The 13,636-nt window shown below is 43.5% G+C and overlaps 1 long non-coding RNA gene across 1 annotated transcript; it reads left to right on the top strand.

Moving 5' to 3' along the window:
- Window positions 1-374: 374 nt before the first annotated feature.
- LOC143362263 (uncharacterized) lies at window positions 375-13,229 on the top strand. Its single transcript, XR_013083620.1, has 2 exons — window positions 375-824; window positions 13,149-13,229. It is a non-coding gene; the product is annotated as an uncharacterized LOC143362263 (long non-coding RNA).
- Window positions 13,230-13,636: the final 407 nt, after the last annotated feature.

The following is a 13,636-nucleotide window of genomic DNA, read 5'->3' on the forward strand; positions in this document are numbered from 1 at the left end:
CATTTTAGGCTCTCCATTTGTTTGCCCATTTCCCTGGCCCCCGCTTCGAAAGAACCAGCCAAAGAATTCTCTCGGTCCCTCAGGACGTCAATTTCGATTTTTATTTTAGATCGACATTTTTAATTGCGTCGTTGTCAAAAAGGTCCATCAAACGAGGATGCACACAGAAAAGTTTGACAAGAGCCGTAGTGTGCCCTCTAGCTGCATCCCTGGTAAAGGGATCCCTGAGAAAAGTTTAAATCGCCACAGAATGTAATTACGAGGTCGACACACCGGATCGATGGGAGGAGTCGATCATCGGATTGCGCGTTCCCGAAGATCGGTGAATAATTCGTGGAACCCCTATGCGATCCAACCGGTTCAATTTTTCAATTTTTCAATTTCGTTTCCGAATCGTGCCGAAAGTTCGCGAGTCCCCCTCTCGTTTCTCGATAGGATCGCGAGGTAATTGATTTTTAATCAATTCCGCGCGTACTTTCGATTTCCCTTGGCTCTCGTTTCTTTCTATAGGTTCTGTGGTGTACGCTCGCGTATGCTACCGCGTCGTCGATCGGAAACAAGACTCGTGCTTACGACCGACACCATTGTCGTCCGGTAACGACACCGTTGTCGTAAAGTCGTCGACTTAAAGTCATCGAGGAATCGAACCGATAACAATGGTGTCAGGACCACGAGAGCCGGACAATGACGACGAGGAAGAAGGCACACGGGGAAAAAGAACACGCACTCGACAGGCTCGAGGAACCAGAAGAGCCTTCGCCGGTGACCGACCCGCGTCCGTTGTCAGTGTGTTACTGACCTCGAGTGACCCTGCCGTCGCGACCGTAAGTCCGCATACTGTTATTGTAGCTTCCACAAACGTATTTACTTCCCTGCTAGGTCAATACTTTGCCCCCCACTCCGTTCCGATGGAAACACGCGTTTTTCGAATTCGGTCTACCATAGACCGGCGTAAAAGTGATCGAACTTTTTCAAAGGAGGAAAAAACTCGTTCAATTTTCTGGGTAAAATATTTCGGGAAAATATACCTAACACCGTGGTGCTAAATTGGAGGAACGGGTCGCACGACGCAACTCCGTAACTCGCTTCTGTGCCGAAAAACCATACACAACGGCCGCGTGGAGCACTGTTGCGTTATCGCGCAACAAAGTCCAGCTACCAAGTTTTGCGACACGTGGACAAACGCTATAGTTACTATGGACGCTGGAACTCGGCTTGCAATGGCTCCTGTGCAATCTAACTTGGACGTAAAATAAAAAAGAAACGTGGGTGCTATTCTTTCAAAAATTTGTTTCGTTCGATCGTTAACCGTTCACGAGGCCTAATGCGACGGGCCTGTCGCGGCGCATTTTCGAGTGATATATCGATCCGTCGAATATCGGTGAATGGCCGAGAATCGTTCGAATCGCATGCCTAATTAATGACAGACCGGTAAGTTTCGTTAATGGACAGGTATACGGATCGGATTCCCATGTATGCGTCAGTGTGTTACTGACCTCGAGTAACCCTGCGATCGTGGCCACAACACCGCGCGCGTACTGTTACCCCGTGCAAATGTGTTTGTTGCTCGCGCCGCGCGACGAGCGCGCGACCGTTCCGATCTAAGCGCGCCGTAACGAAACGAAGATCGATCCCGCGAGTACACGCTACTCATTTTATTTTTTTTTCTTTTCTCGGCTCATCGATCCGGACGCCGACGGATTTTTTCAAACGAGCGGACGTTAAACCCGCCCCGGGGAAATTATACTTCTCGCGACCGTGTGTCCGACGAACCTAACTCGAGAGCAGAATGAAAATCGACTCACCTCTTATGGTGCTAGGCATCTTGTCCGAGATCACATATCCTGATATCCAAAACGGGAGATTTCCGAGAAATCACGTTCGAAGCGGATTCACGTTATTCTTCACTGATTTTTCCTGTTATTTCTCTTTTTTTAAATTTTCAATTTACACTGATCCTTGGATCCACAAAAAATTTCTATATCGAAACCGTGTTTCTCTGTTTCCGACACTGCATCAACCGCACCCTGACACCCTCACCGTCGTCCATGGGGTTACCTCGAGTCAAGCGGCGCGCTCTCGACGCGTTGCACGGCCGAACGACGGCGTTCTCGCACATCCGCGCCGATCCTGAGTGTCAAACACGCTTCGCGACCACAAATCCTCGTTCAGAGGGGATCCTCCCCCTCGGATCCGACAGGCAATGGTCCACGCGAAAGCACGATCGAAGAACACACCCCGGCTCTCGAGAGTCTCAACGTCGACGCCAAGGCCCTTCTAATCCTTTCGCAGTGGTCCAGCCGCCTGTGGCGCGTGTATCCCGTTCGATGACGAGCCGCGAATCCTGCCGCGAGCTTTATCACGGACGAACCAGTGGTCAGCGACAATGGTAGCCCGAAAAACGACCGCGTGGCTGCCCGAATCGCGGAACTATGACCCGAACGATGCACGGTTGGTGTCGCCGGTGCGTGGCGAAACGGTCCGCTTATCGGGACACGCGAGCAACGCCGTTATCAACGCGGAAAGCCGGCGCGGCACTACAGCCACAGCACGCGGAAATCCTGGAGCACCGTGTTTTCTATCCAGCCGCCTCGGTTGCACTCGGGCCTGATGATCCTTTTCCTCCTGGCGAACAAGTCCTGGCGAACACGTCCTGGCGAACACGTCCTGCGAGATCTCGTCGGAATGATAATTGATCGTCGGATTTCAGCTGATGGTTCGTTCGATACAGCCGCGAACAGCGGTGCTCCTTGTTGTCCTCTAGCTGTGAACCAAGGTTCGGCGGTGGTCCGGTGGTGGTAGCCGGTGAGTGACTCTACCGTGGCGCGGAGATCCACAGGTGCTTGCACGGTGCCTCGTACCCTTACCACTACCACCAACCCCCACCCCTCCGGCCTGCCGAAGTCTACTCTTCCGCCTCCACCACCTTCTCCCGTACCCCTTCCAGGCTGTCTCTCGTGGACGGCGGAACCTCTCTACATAGTGGTATCGTCGTCTCTCTTCGCCTCTTCTCTCTTTCTCTCTCCCTCAACCTCTCTCTTTCTCTCTCCCTCTCTCTCTCTCCCTCTCCGTGTCCCTCTGTCAATTCTTTTTCCTTCTCCTCGATCGCTTCTTTTTTTCCACCAACTTTTCGCCTCCCTTCTGCCTATTCTTTCGACGCTTATTCTTCTTCTTCTTCTTCTTCGGCCTGCTCCTTCGCGTCCCCTTTGTCCGGTTTTTACCGATCCAGCCGGGCTCCGATGCTGGCTGGCTGGCTCTGGCTCTGGCTTCTTCACGGTGCGCACAGCTTTCTTCCGCGACGAGCTCGTCACTCGGATTCACCGTTCACCGTTACTCGCCTCGCACGGCACCCTCTTCGCATTCCTCCCTTCCTACCTGGGCGACTCCGCTGCCGGGTCCGTTCGCGAATTTGCCCCGCGAAATCGTGCCCGCGACGGACGGCTCTTTGTTTACCCTAACGCGCGGCCGACTATTCTCGGAATTGTTTGCGGTATCTATTTCTCGCCGGGGTCACCGTTCGAACTTTTTTTGCACTCGCAGGCGTTCCTCCGGTCAACAAAAACATCGAACGCATTATGATTTATTGTTTACAGAGGTACAGTACTCTCTCCCAATAGGGAGAACGTCCCTGTGGAGGGACATTTTTCCACGAAACCAAGTACCCCTACCTGCTCTCGATACGCACAAAACGAGAGAAACTATTGTCTTCTTGTCCACCGGTTGTCTCTTCGCACAGTTCGCTACCAAGTTTTCTCGGTCATAGACGTGGAAGTTTGCATTGATCGGTGGATATTTGATTGTGGATATAATTTAACCCTTTGCACTCGTAGCTATTTTACCTCCAAAACACATAATTTCTTCCGATCTAGAATATTTCCCTTCTATATAATTTTCTTTCATGTTATACATATGAAAATGGTGCAATTTACACGTACAATACTGACGTGTTTAGTAATCTACTAAGTACAAACAAATTTAGTAATGTAAAAAATATTTTGAGTAATGATACAGCAATTTTTAGTGGCGCCCTACAGTCGCCGTTCGAGTAGTAAGGGTTAACACTTTGATCGCCAAACTAGAAACCCCAAAAATTCCATAAAATCAAAGTAAGTTATTTAATGAAATAAAAATAGCAAAAACTTAAATGTATGATTCTGAGTAATCCTCCAACTTTCTTGCATGTTACAGATCCTAATCAAGTTTGGTACAATGAATATATCAACGTAAAAATTCATTTAAAAACCTGCATAAATAATTCCGTCACCCACATATGGGTGACGTGGCATTCAACGTGTTAAATAAAATGTGCGTGCACCGTAGTAAAAGGTTTGTACTATCTTTCGGCGTGCGTAGAACGAACTATTGAAACACGAACGTGAATATTAGAACTCCGTTACCCTGTTATGAAGCTAGATAAATTATTATTATTAAGTAAACTGTGCTATGTAAGTTAAATGAGATTAACCTATTTCTACAAAGAGTTCCTGAGATCACGTATACAGTGTTTACTCGATATATGTTCGAAACACGGGTCTAGCCACGGACATACATCGGCCAGGAGATACTACTCTTGGACCTCACACTCCTCAGCGACCGAGGCCTCTTCAGCTTCTTGGCTCCTCAAGAGGTTCACCCCGCAGCAGTAGACAATTCCTGGACTTTTATCGCATTCCGGACATATATAGAGTAAACACTGTACCGCTTAATTTGACAACAAAATAAATATTACCGAGGTCAACCGATTTAAGGATTCAATAGTAGTATTCATTATTTAACACCTATTTCAATTACAGAAGAACTCGACGCTGCCCATCACTGATTGGAGGATTAATTAATTAACGGAGATTGAGTTTCTTAGAAGTGGGTAAGTACCATTTGACACTAGATAGTGGATTTGATTAGGCTCTCGATGGCAGTTTTCGGTGTTCTTCCGTTTCGCGGACTATCAATTCCGACCGCGGCGGCGCGGCGGTTAATTAAACTTCGAGCGGAGCTAATGATTCCGCGGCGGGGATTAAAATTCAGAGGCCTGAGCGCGATGAATTTTTCGAGTCAACGCCTTAACAGTACAGTTATGGCAAAACAACCAACTGATTCCAAAGAAGGCCACGCTGATTACCCGACCAATTCCGAGCGTGCATCGCTCCTCTAATGAATTGTTCGCGTAATGCCAATTAGCCGCGTGAAGAATCTTAGCGGTATCAAAATCATGCACTGCGAAAAAAAGATGGAACGAGACACGCAGATTCTAATCCGTGCAGGCCTCAACCAGGCGGGATATTATTTAGACCGTAGTCGTCGCCTACGCCTTCTTTTTTCCGTAATTGCTATTGCGTACGCAGCGTTCGGCGCGTAAATTGATAATAATGTCGATTTCACAACAGTATAAATAATCTGCATTCTCGTCGAGACAATTAACAGGGTTAAGAAATCGATTTTTTAAAAGTATAGAACCCTGAAAATACTTTTCAAAAATTTTATGACTAATTTTAAAAAGCGTTAAACGTTACATTGCCTTCTCACCGAATACAAAATAATAAACTATCTACCTCCATCTGAAAATTATAAATGTATTTGGGAAGCACGATGAAGCATTAGAACACTTTTTAACGCTTTGACTGCCAAACTAGAAACCCCAAAAATTTCATAAAATCAAAGTACGTTATTTAATGAATTAAAAATTGAAAAAATTAAATGTATGATGTTGAGTAGTCATCCAACCTTCTTGCATTTTACAGATCCTAACCAAATTTGGTAGAACGAATAGATTAACGTAAAAGTTCATTTTAAAACCTAGACAAATAATTCCGTCACCCACATTTGGGTGACATGACAGTCAACGTGTTAACCCTTTGCACTCTCGGCGCTATTTTCATTCTAAAACTAAATTTTTCTTCCGTCTTGGAATATTTTCATTTTATTCATACGAAACTAATCCGATTACCACATATAATAATTAAATGTTTAGTAATCTATGAAATAGAAATTTTGTAATGTAACAAATATTTTGTAATATTTTTTGTAATTTCTTTGAAATAATGCCACAATAATTTCTAGTCGTGCATCAGAGTCACCACTCGAGTGCAAAGGGTTAATACTACTAAAGCTGAAGATGTCAATAGACGTTGCCGAAAAATGTTCTGAACGCGGCGAGGATTGCTTTCGTCATTCTCATTAATGGACATATTTTTCACACTGTGAATACGAACAATTACAACGATATTGTTCGTTTGATCGAATAACTTTTGCCAGGGGTAGTACACTAAATGTTAAACGTGTTTTTCTTGCTGTATTTTGCGTTCCACGACTACATTATGAAAATGCCTTCGGGACGCGAGGAGTTGCAAAACGTTAGACTACGAAGTTTTTAATAAAGTGCTTCTAAAGACTAGCAGTACATAGTTGTTGGCTGGGTAACTAATGAAAACACGTTTCTGGACGCATCTCGACTATCCGCGGACAGCCTCGCGCAGTGTGTACCGATATCCCGGAAGTCGCTATATCCCGGAAGACCACATTAATATCAGTCCGGCGTGGCTCCTCGAGCCGTTTCATTGTTAGGAAGCGGTTTAATAGAATCCGCAGTCGCGTGTACGGATATTTAACGAATCCGTAGATTTGCAACAATCTGTGGAGCCGAGGAATCGCTGAGGCCAAGCCTGACTGCCTGCCGGCCGAACGTGAATATTCCGATGGTCGTTGACCTCGGGCCGGTCTTTGGCGCCGAACCCAAGGCTAGCCTGACTCGTAAAGTGGGAGCTACAGGTATTTAGTTGTAGAACGGTGTGCTCAGCGATTTTTGATGGTCGTTTGCCGATAGAGTCCCCGGCACCGCGTATAATTTATCGTTACCGTTCAATTTTTATCTCAGGCGCAAGTTTCCTCGCGGCGTCGCGTGGCGTCGCGCGAAAAAAGATGTCAGCCATCGAAAACCGACTGGTCATCGTCTGGTCGGCTGAACACTGCCATAATGACCTGCCATAACCTCTTCCAAAATTTACTGCCTGCCGAACAGAGAACAATTAGTTTACTGCGTGTGGAAAAAATTTGTCACAAATCGCAATTGCCCGAAATTGCCGAGAAAATACTGCTTTACAACTTTTGTATGCGGGCCTATGTTGAAAATTTAAGAAATACGTTTTTGAGATTTGTATGTATCCGCTGTTTTTTGAAAAAACTTTATTGACCACTGGTTTTCCGTATAAGGGATTCCTTGAATTCTGTAGATCTACCATATGTTCGTGTTCATCGATCAACACGATGTAAGGTTGTTTTGGAGTAATTTTTTCCTTTGCGAAAATTTTCCCCGGCTCTGTTAAGAAGTGATTAAGGAAAAGCGCGGACCAATCAGAACGCGGTTCCCCTGAGCGTAGCGTTGACATTGACCGAAGGGGAATCTGAAACGTGGCCAAAATAGCATAAATGAATTTTTCATTGGGCGTACGACCCTTGCTTTTTTCGGAACTCGGGTAATTGCTCTATGGGGAAACCACGGTGAAAAGGTTTTATCTGCAAAATGGTGGGGGTAGAAAATCGCGATCAGTCGTCACGCGGTTTTCGTGCAGTGAACTACGGTGTCAAAAAGATTGTGTGAAGTTTATAATTTCGAGAAAAGTGAATTTTGTTTCTGTGTACAATGAGTGCTGAATGTAAGTCCCATGTACAATAATAATATTGGATTTATATTAATTAGTGTTTCTCATCTGTAAAGGCAAAGATAAAGTTTGATGCACATATTCTCGAAAAATTGCATATAAACTACACAAAACTAGCTTTACGAAACATCTGATCAAATTTCGATAGATCATTTTATTAAAAAAATTCTAATTTGAAAATTCGAGAATTAATTAAAAATTGAGATCGTTTTGTTATTTGAAATTCTAAGTTCAGAATCGTAACCGAAAACATTCCACTACCAAATATTTATGGAGATCAAATCATTTTTCACGTACCCGTCCGCCATATTGACTCCGCCATGTTTTCTGTAATTTTTACATCATCGATCATAGTCAATCTCGTCAGCGTGTCGATTCTTACATCAGATCGATCGATATCTTTTTCATCCGTAGCTAACGGGTAATTGACAGAATGGCACGTAAAAATGGTAGAATTTGCACAAAGTATTTGTCATTAAACGGTTCGCGGCGAACGACCGCAGGCTCGGCGTTCGTTCAAGCGCATAGTCAGTGCCGAGAGGCGTTTTTCGTGACTTCACCTTGAGATTTTCGAGTCTGACAATGACTGGATCACCGCGAGTCGTCGTCGGTCGTCGATCTTTGATCTCGGCCACGATAAACCGCGCTGTCAACGACATTACCGGAAACGTTCAGGAAAGTACGATCGATTCGAGCTGGCTCGTAGCGATGACCTACCGAAATGACGTTGGCCGAAACCTCGCATCGAATGATTCGATCGTTCTTCTCGTACCGGAAGACCAACTCCGTTTCCCATCTTCCGTTTCCAGATTTCGAAGCAATCGTTTGCCCCCGCGGTTCGCCTTTTCTCGATCCCTTTTCGATCCTCGTTCGACGGTATTCGCCCAGCTTATTGATCTCTCCCTTCATCGTCGTGATGAGCATGTATAATTTTTAGTTCTGTTCGACTACGCCATAGGACGTGTTTCGCTTCCGGTCGTTGAAAGGCCTTCTGTCCGCGACGTAATTGCTGCTTTCCTATTCTTGCTGCGTTCTTAGGTCTACTGAATTGCGTAAGTGTCGATGAAATTCTTCGAAACCCATTGTTCCCGTTTGTTTCCAGCTCTTTCTTTTCTTTTTCTATTTTCTCCTTGGCCGGTTGTTCCCGTAATTTTGTCCGCGAACGGCTGAAAGAACGTTCGCCCGATGAAAGGACTGAATTCATATCGAAAACGCAGCTTCTCGCAACCATCCTTCCGGTTCGTGGGCCGGTCTGACTTCATGTCGCCCGAACCCCTTGTTCGCCTACGACCAACGGAATTATGCCGTGTAAATAATATCTTCCGCGTTGTGTTCCCAAGGACATGATTTTGACCGACACTCTTACCTACACGCCCACGCGCGCGGCACTAAAAATAACTTTTGCGCGTTTTATATATGTCATCGAGGCATGGCTGATAAACGTCGCGGAATTATCCCCACTACCGGCGCACAGTGCGACGAAAGGCCTTTTTAGCTGGACAAAATTCTAAATCGCCTATTTTTCTATATTTATCGATTAATATGTTTACAGTTACATAAAATATGAATAATTATTAATTTTTTACAACATTTAGTTGGTTTTTGTTAATTAAACAATATATTTTAAGTGATTTATAATTAAATATAAAATACAACAAAGTTAGTAACGGACCTATGTAACACAGAATGATTTAACAAGTACTAGATATTATCAAAGAAGAGGTCATTTTTAATTATGGACAAAAAGAATGTAATTTTGGAAAAATTATAGTTGATGTTACTTTTTGGAGATTCAGACATATTCTAACGGGAAAGAATTATTCTTTTGTTTAGTATAAGCTTGTGTTGTTTATACCAATTTGTTTAGATTAATCTAAAAATTTGTATTTTCTATTTAAACTTTTCATAATTTTTATAAGGAATGAAATGTTTTGATTCAATGTACCTGATTATATCTAAGAAAGATTTTGTTATAACGTTTTCACGTATAAAGTGATAACGTAACAAATAAAACACAAACAACAATCACAGTAATTATAACAATAACAATACAACAACAACAACAATAAACATAACGAAACTGAAAGATATAAGAAAAACGCAAGGGAGATGTATACTGCACGCTGATCGCTCTGAGACTGAAGGAACGAATTTTCATACGAAGAAAGTTCAGAGGAAAACTCGGGGATCTTATCATTGTTTATTCCTTCAATATACAATGAATGAGACTAAACAAACCGCTAACAATAAGTGGCGACGGCAATCGGCATCGGCTGCCTTCGAAACGCCCGGCCCGAGCTATGATTGTCACGAGCGTGTACGTAAAGCGACGTAACTTCATTGTAAAAATTAGTATAGTTCTGCAACGTTCCGCAAGCCAATTTTGGTATTAAAATAAAGTAGAGATTCTCTACTTTATTATATGTAAAAATCATCGCGTGGACCGACGTGGACCATATACTAATTCATTAACGAAGAGTAGTAACATGGGCGTTTCTGCGGAAAAATAAGCACCGTCTTTGACACTTAATTTACAAAAATAGAGGAATGTTATCGATAATTTGGAATTACTAAAGTGAAAATACATGTTTTGAGATGTTATATCCATCATACATAGGAAATTTAAACACTCTTTAGTACATTTTAACAAATTTCTAGCGCGTATGGAAATGTGCCCATTCATTTATAGGTTAGGTGTTCGTCTTTTAGGTGAAGTTTACACGCTCTGTAAACATACAACAAAAGAATGTTAAGTTTTAATATTCAAGGGTTTTAATACATGGTTATTTTAGATTATATTAGCACAGTTAGTTTTTGTTTATTTGAAAGTTAATTTTGTCCAGCTAAAAAGGCCATTTGTCACACTGTGCAAAACCCGTGAGGGGCCACGCAGCTCGAGGGGCCTCTCCTACACGATTTATGTCACAGGAAAGCCCCGTCTTGTTGACAAATATCGAGAATTCGGTGTATAATTAATGTAGGCACAGTAATTGATACCCCCGGCGGTAGTTGGGTCCCTTTCCCTAAGTTGAACGGACGCAGGCATCCCAAGTGACCTAAGTTGTGCGAATTGGAAATGTTTTTCGAAGCGACGCGACGCGACGCGACGCGACGAAGCGTACCCGAGAAGTGATTCGTAGCGTTTTAGATGCACAGTAATTGTTCCATTGTGGAGCCGGGAATGAAGGCGGTTTAACGCGACGGGCGACGGAAACGAGTCAAGATGAACGGCACGTTAAGATCTCAAGTCTGTTATTATTGCTTGGATCGGTAGGTATACGCGTCGCGATTTACGACTGCGAAACAAGTATACATATTTTATTGGCTAATCAGTATTCCATGTAATACCGACGCGGAAAATATCCGCCAGACGTAAAGCACGAAATGTAAAACTTGAAAAGCACAAACGCGATGCTGGTAATATTCAAATCTAATCAAGATGAATAGATAATAACCGTAAGTTTCGTAATTATACAACCGGCTTAATGGTTGTTTGCTTATCTAATATTATTCATTAGATGCTCCATACAATGCAAGAGAAGTATGCTTTCATGAAAATGAGGGAAATTTTATGCTGTCCAATTAATTTCGTGCGGATTTCTTTATTTTTCCGGAAACTGTATTTAAAAATTAATTGTCCATGCGCATATAGAAATAAATCGTATAAATCTTTCACGAAGCTGTTCTTTCGTGTTAACAACTAGAATGCGGATTGTAATATTTACAGCACTTTTCCGTCCCTCAAAATGTTTTATAAAATTGAATAATATTTTCACCTTTTGAAAAAGCTTCATCGGACCCCTGACAGAGAGAGCAAATTTTTGTTCGTTTAAAATTTGGATAATTTGGCCCGTAAAACTTGAGACGCGCACGAAGATCCGCGCGTTACATTAAAATGTAAGAACATGGGAATGTAAGGGAATAGTAACTTACATGCAGCAAGCAAATTATTTCACAACGTATAATCTGACTACATTACACTGTAGCAGTGAAATATAACGTATAATCTTACTACATTATACTGTAGCAGTGAAATATATGACATCAGGCTATCCTCGCTGCAGAGTTTCGTATGGCAAATTGATTTTCTAGAATTGCGTCACACAGGAATCATTAGAAATTCGTCGAACGGAAAACGTGGAAGATAGTCACGGACTCGGTGGATTTAAAATTACATCATCGACTTTGTTCTCGCAACGTCACGCTCGTTCGGTCCTTGGGGTTTCGGGGACCAGTGTCAAAAACCTTCGTGGACATACCGTCATCACCGTGCCTTTATCTTTCGTCGAATCAACCTAACCTCCTGGGTACGTCAACGATCGTGTACACGCCGTACATAGTCGTAGGAGTCACTTAAGTAGGCACCTCATTGTTTTCGATACCGTATACAGAACACTTCGATTCTGGATTCTAATCTCGAGTCGCCGCGTTGCGCGATCAATTGTTGTACATTTTTGTAATCGTCTACCTCTTTTCCATCGTCGATCTCTAGATTATAAAATCCATTCTTCAATTAATTTTTCATTTTGAGTCGTTAGGAAACCAGCTTGCAATCTTTGCATGGCCAATACTCGCGCAAAGGGCCTAGCCCTATCACCCACCAAGAGTGAACCCTTTCTGTCATGCTTTATCCCTTGTAAGGGTAGTTACCAGGAAAAATCGAAAAACCAGTAGTTGAATCCACTGGAAATTAATTCCAATTAATTTCCAATTTTTTCACATTTTTTGCTAGGGTGCGTGATAGTTCAAAAAAATAAAAACCTTCCTCCAACCATCAACTCGAGTAATTTAAGCTCCGTCCACACGAAATCGCGGTATGAACGAAAACAAAGTGCGAGGAGAAACAAGATTTCTCGCGCTTACGGTGTTTCCTTTCGCGTTCCGCGATTGTTGGTAATCTAATTATAATACGGCTAAGAGCTCGCGGACTCCTAGAGTTCTCCATTAAACTCTCGTACCTGTGTAGCCGCACACGTTTAGGATCGATGATACGCGTGGGCGTGCAGTAGAATGAAAGTACCGGTTGCAGTTCGCAGTCGGCACGGCCTGATGCATCAAGGGAATGAACCCAAAGTTCAGAGAGCCAACAATATTGAAGGCCATAGTGAACAGGCACAATAGTTCTAATTTTCAGATATGGACAACGAAGAATTGAAAGTACTATTATTCTTCTATGAACGGAAGAAGAATTCGCAATAACTGCAATAACAACGAAACAACAATCGCACGACATTTACAGTTTTAGACGATCCGGGAAATATTTCAGAGGTACTCGAAATAATTCAATTTTATTTGGGTCGGGTCCTAAATTTATAGTCGCGGTTGATTTAGGATGCTATGAACGGTATTTTTGCGAGGTTTTAAAATAACCTGGATTAAATAACTTTTGGGTCAATGAGTTGACATCATTCCCATTAAGGGGAATATTTATTATCTTTTTACCGATTACCACCGATATCAAAAGACGTTAATAAAATTTTTCTGTTTCTACAGGTACTCGAACGACGAGCGCACACAGAGGGCTTTTGCAACCGCCTGTATATCCATGCAAAATTCGCTACAGCCTCCGATTAATTATTGGAACCGGAAATGAGCCGAAATTCGACCTCGAGTTCCCCTTCTGTCCGCGAAGAAAAGAAGAACGCGTCGTTTCGGAGGGTTGCCCTTGCATCCCCCGCAACCCTAACTGCGCATCAAGGTTCGAGAAACGTATATGTAGGTGTACTCGTGTGTGCGCGCGCGTGAGCGCCGGTATCACGCATGTGGGCGTGCGATAGAATAGAAGTACCGGACGCGCGGGTTATACGAATACCGCGCGGGCAAGCAAACGAACGGCTTGCAACGGTAAAACGTAACCGTTGTGCCCCCGACTGCGAGAGGCCGTCGTGAGAGAGCGAGCTGGAGAGGGATCCTGATGATGTAAGAGAGAGGGACAGGAGAGGCCCGGTGGTTGTGTAGTAGGGGAAATCGACGATGTAACA

The sequence above is a fragment of the Halictus rubicundus genome, chromosome 16, assembly GCF_050948215.1.
Source record: "Halictus rubicundus isolate RS-2024b chromosome 16, iyHalRubi1_principal, whole genome shotgun sequence".
NCBI lineage: Eukaryota > Metazoa > Arthropoda > Insecta > Hymenoptera > Halictidae > Halictus > Halictus rubicundus.